Source organism: Pinus tabuliformis, chromosome 2_2, assembly GCF_031772625.1.
Source record: "Pinus tabuliformis cultivar Carrire ecotype Pingquan chromosome 2_2, CPIR1, whole genome shotgun sequence".
NCBI classification, from domain to species: domain Eukaryota; kingdom Viridiplantae; phylum Streptophyta; class Pinopsida; order Pinales; family Pinaceae; genus Pinus; species Pinus tabuliformis.
This window is the reverse complement of record NC_142300.1, coordinates 328,520,463-328,540,880: the sequence shown is the minus strand read 5'-3', so window position 1 is coordinate 328,540,880 and position 20,418 is coordinate 328,520,463. Positions and strand designations below refer to the sequence as shown.

General features: G+C 37.1%; 1 pseudogene; it reads left to right on the top strand.

The window, feature by feature from the left end:
• The first annotated feature begins 3,473 nt into the window (after positions 1-3,473).
• On the top strand, positions 3,474-4,397 carry LOC149192614 (microtubule-associated protein RP/EB family member 1A pseudogene; annotated as a pseudogene).
• Positions 4,398-20,418: the final 16,021 nt, after the last annotated feature.

Genomic DNA, 20,418 nt, shown 5'->3' with positions numbered 1-20,418 from the left:
GTGCCTTTTTATCATTGATGTCTAGTGTCTCTTCCTTTCTTTTTTCTTTTTTATTTCATTTTCCTTTATTTTCTTTCTATTTTCCCTTGCATTAGAGGAAATTTCAGCCTAAAACTGGTCTCCTAAGTCAAAATAATAAAATAATAGTTAAAATAATAAAATACGAGTTATGAATTTTGGAGGGAAAAGAAGAAAACTATTTTTTTTAATTGTATTTTTGGCTTATCTCCTTATAGGTTTACTCAAGTGGCACTAAAATGGTCGAAGCATCGAGAAGATGAACCCTCGTTTAATATCTTGGATGATCTGCAGTTGCATCCATTTTTGGTCTCTTGGTATGGGAGATAAGGAGAGCGACTTTACGAATGTTGTGTATGCACATAATTTCCACCTGTGCATGCCCGTTGGTTTCAAAAGCCGCCTACTCTGAATGGTGTTGGTGGATGGTTTAATTCTCCTTGTTCTGTGCTTGCTCGAGTGGCTTTCAGGGTGGTGTGGGATCTAAGGTAGAGGGTCTGTGGATGCATGAGCTGCCCTCCTAAAACTTGGATTGGAGCTCCTGTTGCATGGTTTCATTATGCGTAACTTAGATTTAGGAGAATCCTTCAGACACTCGGTGGTGACATGGTAAGCTTGGTACCTCCTGTTTGGTTTAATTCTCATTTTGGTTTTGTGTTTGGAACATGGTTGGTATTGTTAGACACACACATGGCGGAGACAAAATAGGAAAGATTGTATCTATTATTTGACAATGATATACATTTATGGTACATTCGTATGACCGTTGGCTTCCACATCCCAAGGTCTCTTGGACTCTCATGGCTATTCACATTCTACACCAACCCATAGAGGATTAGGTGTCCAACATTCCCCCCCTTAATTCGAAGGGTTATGTATGAGTCCAAGAAGAGAGATGTAATACAAAATGTGCAAAAATGCATGGCAACACTAGGCTGAATGTGTTCTTTGAAATGTTGGTATAAAGGGCGGTGGTTTAAGGATGACCACCAACATTGGAATGCTTAGTGTAGTTCCCGGAACTCTTCCAATTCTGGCATGAAGCTGAGGTTTTTCTGCTAGAGTAAGCACTCCTAATGTTTTGAAGATGGAAACCTTCAACCAATAAAGGGAGGTCTCACCCCGCATAAAAGGGAGAACCTCAACCTAAAAAGGGAGGTCTCAACCTGTGACGGTTTAAGGATTACCACCAACTCTGGAATGCTTAATGCAATTCCTAGAACTCTTCCAAAACTGGCAAGAAGATGAAGCCTTCCGCTAGAGGAAGTGTCCCCGATTCTTTGAAGAGGCATCACCAACTGAAGGCATGATCAGAGGGATCTTTGTCTCTGGCTACAAATCTGAATCTGGTGTGGTAGGTTGTGGCTCAGGCTCGCTTGATGTGGCTTTGAAGCTTGTAGATGACCATCATTTCCATCGCTGTCAGATATAAGGTGACATGATGGAGAAAACTCAACTGCAAGACTGTTCAATACTCTAGAACAAGTTCAGACATATGACTGAAATATCTTCTTGGCTGTTGATGCCCATTGCCAAGAAGTGATCCATCCAAGATTAATTTTTGTTCTTGCAGGAGGTTTGTTTCTGAAGCATTTGTTTGAAGAATGACTGGTTTTATGACAATGCTTACATGGATGAAGATCAAAACAATGATCTTTCATATGGCCAACTCGGTCATAGTGTTGGAATTTAACAACTTGTTATGGCTGCTGTGGAAGAGGATCAGAATTTGGAACATCCGGAGATGAATTTGGAACAACTGAATGTGAATTATCATGAAGGAATCCGACACTCTGAAACTGGATGGGCTTTGAGTAATCTGGAATATGAAAGGACACGTCCTTCTCATATCCAAGACCTGTTCTGTGCTTGTTATGGACAAGCTCTTCCCAAGGTCTGATGATTGGCTTGGGAAGTGTTGGCTGAATTTCTGCGTCTGCATGCAATTCTGCTACTTCATTGGGCACTGGATCTTAATCAACTTGCTGCTTATGGGAGTTTGTTTCAATGTTCTAAATAGAAACAGGTTCAGAATGATGACTCTGTTTTAATTCCTTTTGTTGAAGCTGAGATTCAAGCTCCAAAAATTCTATCTTCTCTTGTGCATTTTGCAAACAGGTTCTAATGTCAACAAGAGAAGCTTTGTTGATTCTTACTGTGTCATGATCAAAGGAATGTATCAAAGTTTTTAAGAACTCTAATACCTCACCAGTTTTGGTTATTTTATCCATCGTCGAAATTACACTTAAAACTTATCACAATTATGAACCTGTAGAGAAGAACTAACACTCACTCGCAATACAATGTCACTGCAAAATATTTTGTAAATGTGCAACAAATAACCAGTGTGAAATAGCCCTTTAAAGCGGTCAATAATCCAAAAAGAATTGTTTTACACCAACAACAACTCTATCAATCCTAGCCATTTTCTTCAATCTTAATACCTTAGGCTAGAAATTGCACAAAATTTGTTGGATTATCATTGCAACTAACAACACTTTAAATACTGCTACACAAACTGTGCAATGAGTATGCCACTAAATTCAACACATCAACTAACCAATGCATATGCCGGAATTTTAAATAATTGAGGGACATGCCAATGCATATAATAACTTCAATGAAATATTAAAATTCTCCATGGGAATTTAATATCGATGCACAAATCCTACTCTCAAACTCCAAAATGGCGTCTGAATTTTGGGTCACAAAGCCTCGACTGAGCAACTCCTTCACCCTCATTTTGGTCGCAGTCCACTGCTTCTACTTAGGAATTAACTGGAAAGCCAACCTCTACAATCCTTTCAGCATATCTTCATTCAAACTCACTGTAGTCTCTGAGAGCTATTCACAGCACGGGGCTCTTTTAATTTGTCTCGATCTTCATTCACATCGATAAATGACGGCAACGAGAGCTGGTACATCGATGTCTTTGGGACTTCCAGCGAGGTGCCACGAGGTGGTGGGCTGATCGGTTAAATCGACTTTTGTTCACCATTCATGAGAGACTATGTCCCGTGTCGCGATAATGTGGACAATGTTTGGCAGCTTCCTTCGATTGAAAAAGGCGAGAATTTGGAGCGCCATTGTCCCAAGCGGGAGCTTCTACCGACCTTTTGTGTATGGGAGGAGTTGGAGCCAGAAGCTGAGCTCACAAGAGTCATGGCCATCACATTCTCACAAATCCTGACGTTCTCAAATCCATCGTTGAGAAAGCAAAGGTAATAACGCATATGGTTGCAGGAAAAGAGAGAGCATATGCCGGAATTAGTGCATATGGGTAGGCAACATTTGGAGTATGTAATGGTGAATACACTGTGTAATAGTATTATAGTCCAAAAATGGGAGTGGATACTAATGTGGAAGGATACCACCAATGTGGGAGTAGATTCACACAGTGATATTCAACATATGGACTATGTGGAAGTTGAACAGTCGAGGTATGATCGCACCCAGGAGTTGTCCCTATGCACAAGGTGAATTTCGAGGCAAAGACAAAATACGATATGATCCAGAATTACAAATTGCTGCAAGAAGTATTTTCAAAATTAAAGATAGAGAAGCATATAGAGGTTAATAAACTTGTTAAAGGTTGGCCGTTGGACAATCTGGAGCTTCTCCAATGGTTGAAGCAGTATTGTGATTCTGCAACAGGTGGAATAATGAATAGCAATTATAATCCCATGGAGAGAAGATGTAAAGGAGGAAAGGAAGTCCACAGAAAGGGAATGTCTTCAATGCAATGCTCATCATAGAACAAGGGCATTGGAGGAGTTTTAAAATCAGTTCAATCTAGCTCATCTTTAGCAATTCGACGTACAGATGGATTTGGGGCTGGCCCAAGTGGAAGTAAGCAAGGGAAGCATGTTTTAGTTCCTCCTGGCTATGTTTATGTAGAACACGTTCAAGCTTTGACTGAACAGGTTGTAGAATTAAAGCTTTCTGTGAGCAATTTGGAGAATGAAAGGGACTTCTACTTTGCTAAACTTCGAGATATAGAAATCCTAATTCAAAATGAAGAGTTGGAGCAGTTTCCAGTGGTAGTGGCCATTCAAAAAATTTTGTATGCTGTAGATGATAATGATTCAGTTATTGCTGATGCCCAGGCAATACTTGACAATTCTCTGTTGCCTGAAAATGGGCCAAAGTACATTAATGTAGAGGGTTCCTTCAACGAGAGAAGTGAGATGGATATCATTACACCAGTAGACAGATCTGAATCAGAAAGCGGGGGACAAACTAACCATTCGCCACAAAAGCTTAGAAACTTATATGCCTTTTCTACAGGAAGTGGTGATCAAGTTCAACCACTTTTGTTGCGCAGTGGAGAGAGGAAACGAGTTCGGAGGTTAATAACGAATCAGAGGGATACATTATAACCGATATGGCGAAGGAGTTTGACACTGGTGGTAACACTGGTTAATATATATGCTGCAAGTAATACGACCAACATGCACAAAGAGGCCACAAAACCAGTGGCTCAAATATGAGCAGGGCAGGAGATCACCTGCTCTTATACCATGTTAGACACACACATGGCGGGGACAAAATAGGAAAGATAAACATGAGATTGTATCTATTATTTGACAATGATATACATGTATAGTACATTCGTGTGACCATTGGGTTCCACATTCCAAGGTCTCTTGGACTCTCATGGCTGTTCAAATTCTACACTAACCCATAGAGGATTAGGTGTCCAATAGTTATGCTCAGTTTAGTTCCTTCCCTTGGAGCATGCTGTTCTATGGCGAAGTTTTGAACTGGGCTTTAAGAGGCAAGCATTTGGGCAACATTTTTTTCCTCAAAGACTTCGTAGGGAATCCCTATATTGGTGCTAGTGTCAATTTTACTTACCATAAGGGCCAGTGTCATTTCTAGTGCGTCAAACATGACATGAGATATTGGAATTATAGAGTGACTTCGTTTTATCTTGAGGATTGGAGCAGATGGACCTGTGGGAGTGAGTTGTTTTCTCCCTGTAATTCAAAGACTCCTTCCTAGTGTCTTGGAGGCCCAATGGCCATCATGCATCAACGCAGTCGAGTCTGATAGGGAGCAGGACCTCAAGGACAACTAGGGGAGTGGGTTTGTAGGGTGGGGGTAGTGAATGAAAATGTGGTTGGTGGCGCGGATGTTGTGGGGGAAGTGGCCCAGTCGCTGGGCTAAGTAGAGCAACCACCCACAATGGATTCTATAGCTGAGCAGTTGAACAACATCTCAACCACTTTAGAAGACATTCAATAATAACAATATGAAGACAAGAATGAGGTGATTGCATTCCTCAATGACATCAACTATAATTATTGGGACATTTTGGACCGTCTAGTGTCTTTGTGCCAGAGCCAATGACGAGCTAGTGAACGTTTGGAAGAGATGGAGACGTGCCTCGCCCTCATCGAATTTCATGCTCACAAGAATCCTGGCCTTACTGCGGCCTTGAATGTTGTTCATGCATTAGATCTTCGCCCTTGACTTATGTTGTCTACTAGTTGTTTTTTGGTTCTTCATGTGTTTTGGGAAATCTGACTTTTTTTGTGTTTGGGGATCATGTAAAAAATGACACTTCCTTCTCAGTTTTTGTACCTCTCTCCTGGTTAACAAATCCAGTCGAAGTGAAACTAGGAGAGCATTGGGATTCATGTTTATTTGTTGTACTTTTTTTTATGAATTAATGAAAATATTTTGGTCGACAAAAACAAATAATTTTAATTTTATTTATTTGAAACTGTTTATAAAATTATAATCTATGTTGTTTAATAATTTGAAATATAAATAAATCAATTTTATATTTGTAATTAATTTTATTATTTATAATATTTTTTTTGTAAGTAAATATATTTACATTATATTAAAACAAAACAAATACATAGTATACAGTCTTGAGAGCATGGTGAAACTAAAGCTCTCACCCATTGGAAACCTCTGCCTCTGTGCAGGGAAACCAGAGAAAAGTCCCAAAAATTCTCTGCCCCTAGAAGGGGAAACTAGAGACAAAAGTTTTGCTGGTGATGCTTACAACTTATGAGGCATTGACAAAAATCAAAATTTAAAACCGAGAGCCTAACATCTTTGTGCCAATTACCTGCTAACTGAACAAAAGTGCCAAAATTGATTGACCTGAAGTACTTCATGTAGTCTTGGGAGCTAATGTCGTCCTGTGGAGCCCCGGACGCAGTAGAGCTACATTGAAGCAATGCTGGAGAAACCTTGCACCTGAGCGTTGCCTTCAGCCTGGGCATTGCTCGAGTCATCTAGAAATTCTTCAAGAATGTAGCAACCATAGGGGCTTGGTTGAGGGGGGGAAGGGGGGGGGGGGAATCTACTGTAAGGGGAGGCAAAGCACGAGAGGGAGAGGGACGAGCTGCAAGGGCTTGTATGGTAGGGGGAGAAGACGATCCCACAGAAGGATAACTCGAAGGGGGAAGGCACATTTGACGGAAAGTCAATTTTTAAGTTACTGGCTAGCCGTTTAAGGGAGGAGGAGGCGTGGCTATGATAGGTTGAGAGATCAACAATCAACCCTGTAGATCTTGATTTCTCATGCTCCCTTTCCTTAAGCTGGCAATCTAAGAGGTTGTGAAGAGACCAGAACGTGGCCCGAACATGACTCATGTCCATCACTTTAGAATCCAACACCTGATGCCTTATATGGGTGGGTATGCCATATTCAAACAAATCGGTTGTTGTGGAGTCATCGAAGGTGGTTGGGGGACGCCATCAACCCCTCCCTTTGTTAGGGTAGCGCTTGCGACTCCCTTCTTGATTCATGGCGAAATTACAAAGGTCGAGGGACATAGAGTGAGACTCAAGAGAAGCGAAGGACATGGGAAGAGGAATATCTAGCGTGAGAGACCAGGCCCTAAGTAAGATGACTAAAGGAATGAAATGCAGGGAGATCATGCGCAAAGAATTATACTCACAGGTTTGACAGGCAAGGTAGATGGACATGCGTGCAAGGACAAATTTCACCTTGTGAGAAATTTAATACATATTAAAGCCACTTAGATTGAGGATGCAACCAAGTGGAGAGCATCACCGATTGGTCTGAGAGTGCATGTCTGCATCTTGTCAAACACTCGAATATGAGGATTTATTATTTATAATATTTAAATTAACAGAAAAATCCAATAGTTTAGTTAAATAATTTTTTGTGATTAACAATCAAATATATTAATAATAATTAAAAAACTAGAAATTTGAGTCCCACCTAAACTAAAATTAATAACATCCCAGGGGGTAGCTCAATTGGTGATCGAGGTAATGTGAGTCTTGATAAAATTGAGATATCCAAGTTTCAAATCCCCCTTGTTGTGACCCGGTTTACAGAGAGGAGGACAGGTCATATACCCCCAGAGGTTTACTAGTAGTTACATGTTTGGCGTGCTACTAGGTTCCTATGGGATACAAAAAGAAAAAGAAAAAGAAAAAAACCTAAAATTAATAACCAACAACTTGGTTAGACAATTCTTTGTAAACTACAATCAAGTATTTTAATAATAACTTAAAATAAACCTAGATTATGATCCCTCCATGGCCATGATGTCCCTTCTTCACTTGGAAAATATTGTTAAAAATATATACCCACAAACAATGAATCCATTTGTTAAGTGTTTTCCCAATATTTCCCTCCATGGCTCATGTTGTTCCTTCTTGACTTGAAAAATATAATTAAGAGTATATACTTATAACAATGAATCCAATTGTTTAATGTTTTCACAATCTTTCCCACATAATTACTTTTTAGTGTTTTTATAATCTTGCTTACAAGAATTCAATGAAGACATGTTGGGCCAATTATGAATTTGGCTATAACTCTTTTCAACCAAACATGTGTAAAGTAAGTAGATTTATCAACCCTTGTTAATGGTTCTCACTTGATTCCTTGGGTAAGTTGACAGTATGTAAAGGTTAATACCTTTTTCTATTGGGAAGAATATGAACAAGTAAATGGTACCTAATCTCATAATTGATTCCCTTGTGACAATTAAGGAGTTATTATATGTAAGTATATTTATCAACCCTTGTTATGGTGCTCACTTGATTCCTTAGGTAAGTTGACAATATGTAAATGTTAATACCTTTTTCTGTCAAGAGCATATCTTTTTCGACAATTGACTTTTGGCAGGTGTTATAACTTACGATGATGCTAAATATGGTGTTCAACTTCTCCCATCAATGCATTTTTCCGATCATAGTAATAAGCTACATGCGTGTTTTTCGTATGGCCAATGGATTGACAACCCTCAATGTGAGAATCAGGCCTTACACTTGGCCTCACATGGAATGCGTTTGGCGTTTGACGCTCCATGTACTTGGGATCACCTGCCTAGGTCCCCTCAAATTAAATGTTTGTAACTGTGGCTTAGGATTTTCATATGCTCTGGGATCATCAACAAGATTATTCCTTCTATCTGCTCTAATATGGTGAGCTCCTTCCATCGCAGATTGGTTACAGGATGGGAACACTCTGACATGCGGGTTATGCTCATTTATGAGCTCATCATGTGACATTGCCTTGGTATGGTTGAGCTCTGGCTCAACCTAGACACTTGGCCCTTATCTAGCAGGTTCTGTGGTTTTCATCTCATTCATCATACCAATCTCCTAACATTTGTAATGCGTTATATTGGCCTTAAGTTGCTCGCAAGGTGGTGGAAAGGTGGATGTCTTACTGTTATGGTAGTGGTAGCTCGTCAACTCCAAGCCTCTATGACTCTTTACAAATGGTGGCTAAAGCATATGATCATAAGAGTGTTTGAAGGTTAGTTATCACTTCTTTATCCTCAATTCGTTGCACTAAGTTTCTTTCGTGGTCGTTCTCATTGTCAGGTTTCTCAATGTTTTGTTTCCTTAAGTAGTCTTAACCTCAGGACTAACCAGGGTCGTCCTCTTTCTCAATGTTCTTCGTTTTATTTTTGCATAATATGGGGACTGGTCTGTCCTTTTAATTGGCTGCGGTTTTATCCCCAATGTCTGAAGTGAACAAAGTTCCTTCTACATATTAATTACTCCAAAAGACTTGGAATATAAAGATATCCATGAAGATACAAATATTTATATTAAAATGTCTGAATAAGAATGCTTTTACAATGAGAATGAGAGGCTTGCTTATATCAAGCAAGTATCTCTTCATGGAGAGTCATGTCTCATTTAGACATGACCCTTCAACATAATTACTAATTAACTAATAATTATTTATGGCTATTATCATTTACATTATTTTACATTATTTCCTATATATTTATTCATAACATTGGCTTCCTCCTCAAAAAGATTTGTCCTCAAAGCTTACTGATGAAAGGCTTGATTTTTTTTTCTTCGAATGTCTTCTTGTATCGGAATTTTCATCTTCATCGAAGCAAGAGGATATGATCCTCTAAGTGACAAACAAAACCGTCGCACTGAGAAGGGATTAGACCATCCTAGATTAATTTTCTGTGTAATATTCTGATCACTGGAATTTTGTAACGACTTGTCATCATAGGACTGGATTGAGGTTACATCACTATTCTTTGAAACATCAGTTTGTTGTTTCTGTTCTGAATGGTCCTGATACGTAGCTTGGTTGAGTTTTATGCTCTCATGATTCAGATGTTGATAGGGAAGATTTTTGGTTTGACTTTCCCTTATTAGGTATGTGGAAATTTTCTGATTTCCTTCTGGTACTACGGTTTTTGAGTTAGGTAAATAATCTTTGTTTGGAATTTTCATCATCTGGATTGTAACATGTGAATGTGTTTTTCCTTCCACTGATTGATCCTCTTCTTGAGTTCTTCTATTGATTAGTTCAGTATTAATTCCTCTTTCTTCCAGTTGGACTAAAGATTTCAACAGTTTCTATGATAAGTTCTTGTAATTTGTTTTTCAATGATTTCTTACCATCCTTAAGTTTCTTAATTTGAGTGAGTAGACTTTGATTATGGTTTTTGAGACGAAAAAGTTCTTCATTTTGTGAGTCAATTTGATTTTGGTATTCAAGCTTTTCATCTTTTAAACACTTGATTTGTTCTAATAACCTTTGGTTAAGGTTCATTAAGCATAAACTTTCCTCTTCTTTTCCTGATAAACTTTCGTTGAATTTCTTTTCAGAAATTTCATTTTCTTGTTCTAATTGGTGTTTTTTAGCTTTACATTTTCTTACTTGTGTAAGTAACTTCTGATTATGCTTCTTCAAACATGAATTTTCCTTATTTTTTTTTGATATGACTTCTTCAAGCTCTTTCTGCTTCTCTGATACTGTTTATGGATTCTCTTGAAACATTAGTTTCAAAATATCCTTAAGATCCTTTGCTGAAGGCATTATCAGTTTTGATTTTGTTGTCATGTCTTGGAACATGACCATCTTCTTCTTGTAAGGGAACATCAAGAATTTGTTTTCTATGTTTAGAATGAATGTACCTAATTCCTTGAACCAAGGTCGACCAAAAATTATGTCAACCTCTTTGTCAAGCATAGTTACAACACAAAATTTAGATATGTACTCATAATGATCAATTGTCACTTGTAAATAATTAATTTCATATTCTTTTCAACCAAAACAACCTTCTCGTTCATCTATATTTATTCTAGAATTAATAGTTGATTTGCTAAATTAATATTAACATAATTATCTTCAATGTTTGGATTAATGGCGATGTTAATCTCTTTCCTTTGGATACACCCTTTTAATGTAAATAATTTAAAATTTACAATTGGAATACTTTTATAGGAGAATTTTCCTTCTTTTCCTTTTGAGTTATACTCAATTTGCCTTTTTCAAAATGAAATTAAAGCTTTTGAAGATAACCCCTTTTTAATCTCTATAATAAAATATTATTATTTTCCTTGTATGACCTTTTCTATCTCTTATAAAAATATCCTTCTTGAGATATATATATATATATATATATCAAATTAATTAATTAATTAATTTTAATAAATCAATTAATTAATTAAATGATCACATGATATAATTGGTATACTTTATTATTTTCCCTATGTAACCCCCTTTATCTTTATAAGAATATGTGGCACTTTTTCTTATAAGAAAATGTGACACTTTTCCCTTTTAAATTTAAAAAGCAACTTAATGCTTTCAAACTTTTCAACCACTGTTTTTATTTTATTTTAAATATCAAGGAATACATATATTTTCTTACTTTACTTTTATTAAATAATTCATTTTTTTAAATAACCATGCATGTGAAGGTAAAATATTTTCCTGAATTCAATTATATAAGTATAATTTTTTTCTTCTTAGTTTATTCTCCAATCGACACAATCTTGAAATCGCAATGTTTGATGGCAGCCAACAGTTATCAATTCAGATCCCAAACAATGCTTAATATATCGAAACCCTTCGAGTTAGATTTTTAACAGTGTCTGTGTGGAGAGGTCACAACAACGCCGAGAATTTGTTGTAGCGGGGACGGATAAGTTGCATATACACAGGCAAATTGAGCAGCGAAGGGCATACGACTTAGTGGTTGATTGCAGAGGCAATCATTTGTTGGTGGTGGAATGAGAATGTCACGGGGAGATAGTCGACGCGGGTAGTGGTCGGATTTGGTCGCAGGAACAACCACTGTTGCACGAAGCTGGTGGGGGCGGCAACAGGATGGCGGTTGGTTGGGGGCGATGACAGGATGGCTGTTGGTGCAGATACATAGATGTGATTTGGGCAACAACGGGGAAGTCACTGTGTAGAGGTTAGTGCAGGGAGATGCGATGATCGGGCATCACTGGTGGTGGTGGCTGGTGACCAAAGCAGGCACTGAGTGTAGTTGGATGTCTGGTTGCAAATCACCCTAGCTGTGTATCGATCGGATAGTGGTTGTTGTTCAGGCCGACTATCAAAGTCGAAGTCGGGTGCCTGTGTTGTTGTTTAATTTGTTTTGTAATTATTTTATATAACTTCTTGATATATATATATATATACACACTTTTTTTGTGTTTAGAATATATTATTTCCTTTCCTCTTTTTTTTTATATACTTTTCTTCTTTATTCTTTTTTTTATTTTTATTTTTATTTTTAAATAGCTTTTCTCATATATATATATATATATATATATATATATATATTTTTTTTTTAATGGCCAAAGGCCTAGTAGCGAAATTGGTTGAATGGAGAACCTCCCACTTCGTAGCGAAATACTTGAGTCTTGACGACAACAATGTTGATGGGTTTTGATGGCTAAAATTCGGGATCAGATGTGACTCTGATACCAAATGAAGCGAACAAAGTTCCTTCTTCAGATTAATTACTCCAGAAGACTTGGAATATAAAGATACCCATGATGATACAAAAATTATATATTAAATGTGTGAATATGAATTATGTTACAATGAAAACGAGAGGCTTTCTTATATACCAAGCAGGTGTATCTTCATGGAGAGTCATGTCTCATTTAGACATGACTCTTCAACCTAATTACTAATTAACTAATAATTATTTATGGTTATTATCATTTACATTAGTTTACATTATTTCCTATATATTTATTCATAACAATGGCCATACAAGCCTATGACCCAACTGGGTTTTCTTTTAACTGCCCAATTCTTGGCTATGGGGTTTGGTATTCCAGGACATTTTCCATTTAGTTCTGAAATTGGTTATGGTTTTTCCCAATATTTGTCTTTGCAAGTAGTCACAACTTTGGTATAGTCATCAAAGTGAGTGTACAAAAGGAATCAATTACTCCTCCTCTACTACCCCACTTTCTTCTTTTGTTCTACAATTAAGTTTCCTTTTGCATCCCAGTGAAACTACACTCTTGGCGAGACATTACTTGGGGTCATTTTCTGTTTTTCTGTGTTGGTAGTCAAGTGTTTTGTCTACAGGTATTACATGGCTCCATGCCAATGATTACTCGTTCCCCGGGGTGGTGTTCCAAAGGCATCCTCCTCAAGGCAAAGGCACCTTTTTAGGTGGGAATCCGTGACGAATTTCTTTGAGGCTGCCCCTCTTTAGGTCAAAAAGGAAATTCTAAACCTGGAAGCCAAGGAATTTGGAGATCGCAAATATTTCTCTGACTCAGAGATAGGTGGAAGCAGTTTAAAATGGGTGTCGAATCCAGGAAAGTTTCAGAGAAGAAGAATTCATTTTCTTCACTCCATCACCCACCATTGTCAAAAGGAGACGTTGCTTAGCATGGTTATCTGTGATAAGCAACTTGATAACTACAAACTCTTTTTTGGCGAGGAGGAGATTAAGAGAATATTGCGGGACATTAGATATAATCTTGATGATATAGTGGTAAGGTTGAGTTGTGTGGAACGTTTTGTAGTTTCAGACTTAGACACTGATTCAAATGACCATTAAGAAGAGGCAACAATTATCAATGTTACACCTCTCAACACTATTCATGCAAACTTTGCTTTGCCTAAGAACAATACTTATGCAAACATTTCCATGTGCTCACCAGTTATCATTCTTGACTAAAATGTTCGTCAAGCAAGCAACGCCAGTTTTGAAGATCGAAGGAATCGACATGTTCGAGTGTTTTTACTTAATCTTACTATTCTCTATGGTTTTTAGTATGTTTACAGTTCATGCTTGTCTAGTTTTATGTCTATAAACAATAGTCTTTTCGATATGCTGTTAGGTAGTCATTTTTTACAAAGTTTGTCAATAGTGTCTTACTCTATGTAGCTGGTATGGTGGAGTCACCTTTAATCACTTTTTGTTAAATTTTGTCAACAATACTCTTTTCTATGAATATGATATAGTGAACTCACCTTACTCAAAAACTACTAATAGAATGAAAAAACTCTCACTCTAATATCTTATATAATATTTTCAGTTATCAATATAAATATTTAAACAAATTTAAAAATATATATATAAATAAGTAAATGATACCTAATCTCATAATTATATTTATAAACAAATTTACCTATATATATATATATAAGTAAATGATACCTAATCTCATAATTATTCCCTTGTGACAATTAAGGAGTTATTATATTTCATTGGTTAATTAATTTTATGTTATAAGTAACCTACATCGTTTCGAAAAATTATCTTCATTTCCCATATCTTTTCTTTTCTTTGAATTATTATAAATAAATACATTATTTAATTCCCTTTATGTTTTTGTTTTGGAATCTTTTGGTACATTTCTTTCCCACACTAGTCTAACTCCCATAAATATATATTCGCTCCAAAGTTACTTTCAAGCAATCTATGATGTTTTTGGAGTGGTGGGTATGTGGATTATTTTAGATGCCAAAGAAGATTAAAAACTGAAATTTCCATGGCTTCGGGGTGAACCATTAATAACAATGTAGAAGAACTAATAATGTGCCAAGGAATCAAGGTTCTTAAAGACATGACACGAAGGGATGAGTTATTCTCGGGCTTTATTATAATCATAAGATTGTTAACCAATGATGAGCTCTCTCTCCTTGGCATCATCACACATCTATCATAAAACATTGTATTACCGAGAACATTTGAAAAAACTCACTTTTCATGTGAGAAGAATATACACCAAGCCGATTGGATGGTTAATCAACTATAATGGCTTCTCACTACAGCCAAGTCCAAGTCATTAACGGTAGTGTATGTGAAATTCTTATCCATACAATGGGTTGGAAGGAGTTAATTCTTCATGTTCACCATACTTGTCATAAAATCTCATCAAGGGATTTACATATAGTGACACATCCTTTTCTTAACTTTGAAATTAAATGAATTAGTTTTTTATTTCCCTACTTCATTTCTCATTTTGAATTTTCTTTGAGAGGAAACGAGCTTGCCCTTTGCAAGCTTCATGTAAGGAACTAGTCTCATATTTCTCTATGCTTTGGGAAACTATGGAAAGGTGCACCTCTTATCCATGGATATTGGGAGGTTTGTGAGGTTAATAGGAGTGTGGTACATTGTTCAATAACAATTAGTGCCATGTAATATTAGCAAAAGTAATTGATTATATATAAGCATGGAAAGAGCAAGTTGATTCTAAGTAAGCATAAGCTGATAAGAGTAAAAAATATCTCTAAATAAAAACTACTAAACATATTATGACTATTATAGATTAGGAGAAGGAAGTTAATGAGAGTGTGGAGAAGGAAGTTAATAAACACTCTCATTGTTCTTATAAGCAAAACTAATAAAGTAATAATAGGTCTTGCTTATTTATTGAACTTTGTAGATCTCTCTACCCTAAGACCTTCTTGCTTATCTATTGAACTTTGTAGATCTCTCCACCCTAAGATACTCTATGATAATGTGGTTGACGACTAATTTTTGCATAGCACCCAAACTATAAATACTAATTTAGAAGATGTAGAAACCAAATTAAGTTTTTTTTTTTTGAAACTACACATTTTTTTTTATTAATACAACTTTAAATATTGTTTTATTATAAAAATAAAAAATTACATACCCACCTATTTTTAAAAGAATTATATATATATATATATATATATATATATATATAGATATATATATATATAAAGTTGGAGTCATTTTTATAAACCAAAATGTTAAACTTTAAATTATTGTTTATTATAAACATAAAAAATTACACCCACATATTTTTAAAAGAATTATATCTATATATATATATATATATATATATATATATATATAAATTTGGAGTCATTTTTATAAACCAAAATGTTACATAATAGTTTGCAGTTTTCAAAATTCTTCCAGCCGCACTCCTACTAGCGTTATTGGCTGACAATTGGTTTACGATAATTTTTACATTATCCAAAAAAGACTAAGATATCCAAAACAAAAGAGAACCCATAAACTAGTTAACTATCAAGATTTTCACACATCATGTAGTCCTTAAGTGTCAGAAGAAGTTGTCGACCCTAGATTCATCGGGCTAGAACTTAGGGGTGGAGACTGAGGGAATTTGCATTGGACATGCCACTCCATTTTCTCTAGGTGAGCATCTAGACAGTTAATGTGAGCCTTCAAGCGCGCCAGATGATCCTATGATTTGCCACTGATTTCTCTGAAGGTCATTGAGGAAGGAAATTATTTCATTACATTCCTCATGTTTTTCCTTGAGGACTTGTCCCAACAAAGTCTTGAGTTGTCAGTGTAAAGTAGCCGAATAAATGTATTGAGTTTTCCTCCCCCTAGTGTGACTAGGGTCTGGTAACTAGTGGGAGACTTCACCGATAAGCTCTAAATCAGAGAGAGGTTTTCTTTCCCTGTTCATTATTCAATATAATATTCGAATATCAGCTTCAGTGCTAGGGGAGGTTTAATTTTGAAAAGTAGTAGCCGCCTCCTAAGTTTGAACCTCAGCTTGAGACAAGCTTGGTTGGGTGCAACTAGATTTCCCACATTCCCTCCTTCCCCATCTACATCTACCGCGGTTGCAAGTCATTATGGGTAGCCCACTAGTCAAGCCCCCTGGTGTAGTTTGGCTAGAGTCAAGATGCATTCATAAGGGGAGTTTCTCCATAGGAATCCCTATCACAACGTCCTTGCCACTAAAAATTCCAAGAGCGCTCAAAATCATGACCCACCACCCAACCCAAGGAATAATGAGCCCCTCTTGGAGGTCAGCGACCCGGTAGGAAGGAGGAAATTGAAGCCAATCCCTAGGTAGACTAACCCAACTTGACAAAGTTAAGAGAAAAATATCATTTGAAGCCCCTGACTGAAACATGTCATGTGCCCAGAGGTATAGAAAGAAAAGAAATACTCCAAACGTGTTGAAAATAGCAACAAGAAATGCTAAAAATAGAAATGCTAAAAATAGAAATGCTATAAATAACATTGCTATAGATAACATTTCAGGTACCAGTGTTGAAAATAGCAACAAAAAATGCTAAAAATAGAAATGCTAAAAATAACATTGCTATAGATAGCATTTCAGGATATATTCCAATTTTAATTAATCCCTGAATTAAAATTGAGAATTAAAATTCGAATTTGGTCTCAGCGACTGTTTGAAAAATAATTAATTAATTCATCTTGAGTTAATTAGTTGGAGAAAATCAAACATGAAGTCTTTGTGAAGACATGCAACAGTTATCCCTTTGATTGAGGAAGTTATCCCTTAATTAAGGAGATAAGGATGAGTTATATTTGAGTTGTAATTAGTTAGCTCAGTTAACTGAGTTAAGTCCAGTTAAATTAGTTCCAAACAATTGGAGGAACTAATTGTGAGTTCAGTCAATTAATGCATGCATGCATGAAACTAGTGTTCTCCAGATAACTGAATATTCTCTCATAAATAACTCATGCATGTCAGTTCAGAGAAAGACCCAGTTGAGATTAAAGGAAGGGACAATGTACTATCAGTTGGAGGAATTTTCCTATAAAGGAAACTCATCCATGCAGAAGGAATTCACTCCTTCAGGATTGTGCAGTTATTTTAGAGGTCAGAGCAGTGTGTGAGGGATTATTACACACAGGTGGCAGCTTGAGGACCCAGGAGAAATTGCGCAAGGAAATAGGAGGCTTGGAGGACTAAAGGAAGGCATATGTGTTGTCTATGAGCAGCAGAGAGGGATTGTACTGAGAGCTAGATAGCTTGTGAGCTAAAGCTTTGTGTAATCCTAAGATATTTCCACTTGTATGATAATACAGATAGCGGGGTTTTTAGCTAAGGCTTTCCCCAGAGTATTCTTCTGTGTTCATGTGTGATTGATTTCTTCTTCATCTGTTATATGTGTTCTATTTGATCTTGCTCAAAATCAATTAAGCTTCCACAAGTTTGTTTGTAGAAGTAGATCAAGTATTTTGCTTTAGCTACATTGCATTATCAGGTGATCTACAGTGAGAATTTCTACATGGTATCGAAGCTGAGTTTATCGGAGCAGTGAACAATATACTAGAGGATATTTTGAAGTTTTGAGTTTTGGTCCATGAATTTTCAGAGCAGATCTGGATTCCTTGCGGAAAAAGACCCAAATTCAAAAAAAAAATCGGCTGAATTGGAGTTCATATGAGGGAGATATCGCTGATTTAAAATCAACTCTTTTTCCCGAAAATTTCGTGACGGCGAGACAAATGAAATAGATTGGTGTGCTAGCCAAGAACCTGTATGCTCTTGAGGTTCAAGATGCATGCAAAGCCTTGAGGAGCAAGGCAAAGGTTAGAGACTTGGTGGTTGAGAGGGAGAGTAAATTACCTCTCAACATGCAGCCCCAGAAGAAGTCTCAGACAATTGTGGAGGAGCCACAATTGGAGATGCTGAGAGGAGACCGAGTCAAGGCATCCACTCATGTAGAGACCTCCAATATGGGGAAATTTCAAACCAAGTGGGTAGAGGGATCACATTCAGCCATACCTCCAGGTGTGAGGTGGGGCGATGTGAAGTGATAGTCCCAAGGAAGCTGAAATAGGGGCAGGATCCTTGAGGTACCCAACCTCTTTGATTATACCTTGCTATGGAAGCCTCGACGAGGAGTAGCAGGACTGGCTGAGTGGGTAGAGACAAATGCGGATGGAGTGGCAGAAGGAAGCTTCAACATCAGAGGGTGTTTCTAGCCCAACAGGGAGGTCAATTGGGAGATCAATTACTTACTTCTCAGTAACTGAGTTGCAGTGCAGCAGTGGGCAGCACGATGCAACATGATGAGAGGAGGTGAAGCGCTGGGAGAAAGGACCAGCAACAGCACGGATGCAGCGGGAAGACTCAGTGGGATCGATGTAGTCAGAGATCAAAGTCACAGAGGCTAGAGCAGTTAGATACTGAAGAGCACAGAGAAGGACTGACTAGGCAGAGTCAGCAGAAGCACAGAGTTTTTAGTCGACAGAGGCAATAACAGTCAGAGAATTTGATGATAGAGGCATCATTCTGATTCAGGTTGGATATTTTTGTTTCTGGATTTGCTGGAGTAGAAACACTTGAGAGAAGTGTTGCATGCAGAACATTCCAAAGGTTCAGGATCGGGTTCGAGTTGAATGCCTTTCTTGTTGAGAGGGAGTGTTGAAAATAGCAACAAGAAATGCTAAAAATAGAAATGCTATAAATAACATTGCTATAGATAACATTTCAGGTACTAGTGTTGAAAATAGCAACAAGGAATGCTAAAAATAACATTGCTATATATAGCATTTTAGGATATATTCCAATTTTAATTAGTCCCTAAATTAAAATTTGAATTTGGTCTCAGCAGCTGTTTGAAAAATAATTAATTAATTCATCTTGAGTTAATTAGTTGGAGAAAATCAAACATGAAGTCTTTGTGAAGACATGCAACAGTTATCCCTTTGATTGATGAAGTTATCCCTTAATTAAGGAGATAAGGATGAGTTGTAATTAGTCAGTTAACTGAATTAAGTCTAGTTAAATTAGTTCCAAACAGTTGGAGGAACTAATTGTGAGTTCAGTGAGTTAATGCATGCATGCATGCAACTAGTGTTCTTCAGATAACTGAATATTCTCTCATAAATAACTCATGCACGTCAGTTCAGAGAAAGACCCAGTTGAGATTAAAGGAAGGGGTAGTGTACTATCAGTTGGAGGAATTTTCGTATAAAGGAAAGTCATCCATGCAGAAGGAATTCACTCCTTCAGGATTGCGTAGTTATTTCAGAGGTCAGAGCAGTGTGTGAGGGATTATTACACACAGGTGGCAGCTTGAGGACCCAGGAGAAACTGCGCAAGGAAATAGGAGGCTTGGAGGACTGAAGGAAGGCATATGTGTTGTATATTCTGTCTATGAGCAGCAAAGAGGGATTGTACTGAGAGCTGGATAGCTTGTGAGCTAAAGTTTTGTGTAATCCTAAGATATTTCCACTTGTATGACAATACAGATAGCGGGGTTTTTAGCTGAGGCTTTCCCCAGAGTATTCTTCTGTGTTCATGTGTGATTGATTTCTTCTTCATCTGTTATATGTGTTCTATTTGATCTTTCTCAAAATCGATTAAGCTTCCGCAAGTTTGTTTGTAGAAGTAGATCAAGTATTTTGCTTTAGTTACATTGCATTATCAGGTGATCTACAGTGCGAGTTTCTACAAAATGAACAATCCTGAGCTTGAACACCACTGTAAACCAGAAAAACTAAACAACGAGAAGGATACCCTTCAACATAATATAAATACCAGCATAACCAAGTGAATAATATTACCTCCAAAAAGGGGTGACTCTGCCTTGCGACTATGGTCGAGTTTGCATTGTTGAAGATCCCATAACTTCTTGGGACAAAGTATTTAGAATCCCAGACTTCTTTTGAAACTACTCTATGAGTGCAGGCATGCTTCCCCCTCTAGCCCAAACTACGTAGCAATAGAAGCCAAATAAACCCTTTCTCAAGGTTTCGCCACCCACGAGGCCCTCCATGACCCGAAATTGTCATGAACTCTCATAAAACCAACCATGGATGAAAAAGGAAAAAGCCATAGTGAATTACAAAAACACAGGACCAAACTCTCAACCATCAACGATAACTCCGAGCTTCCCTCCACCACATTATCTCTGTTGAGAAC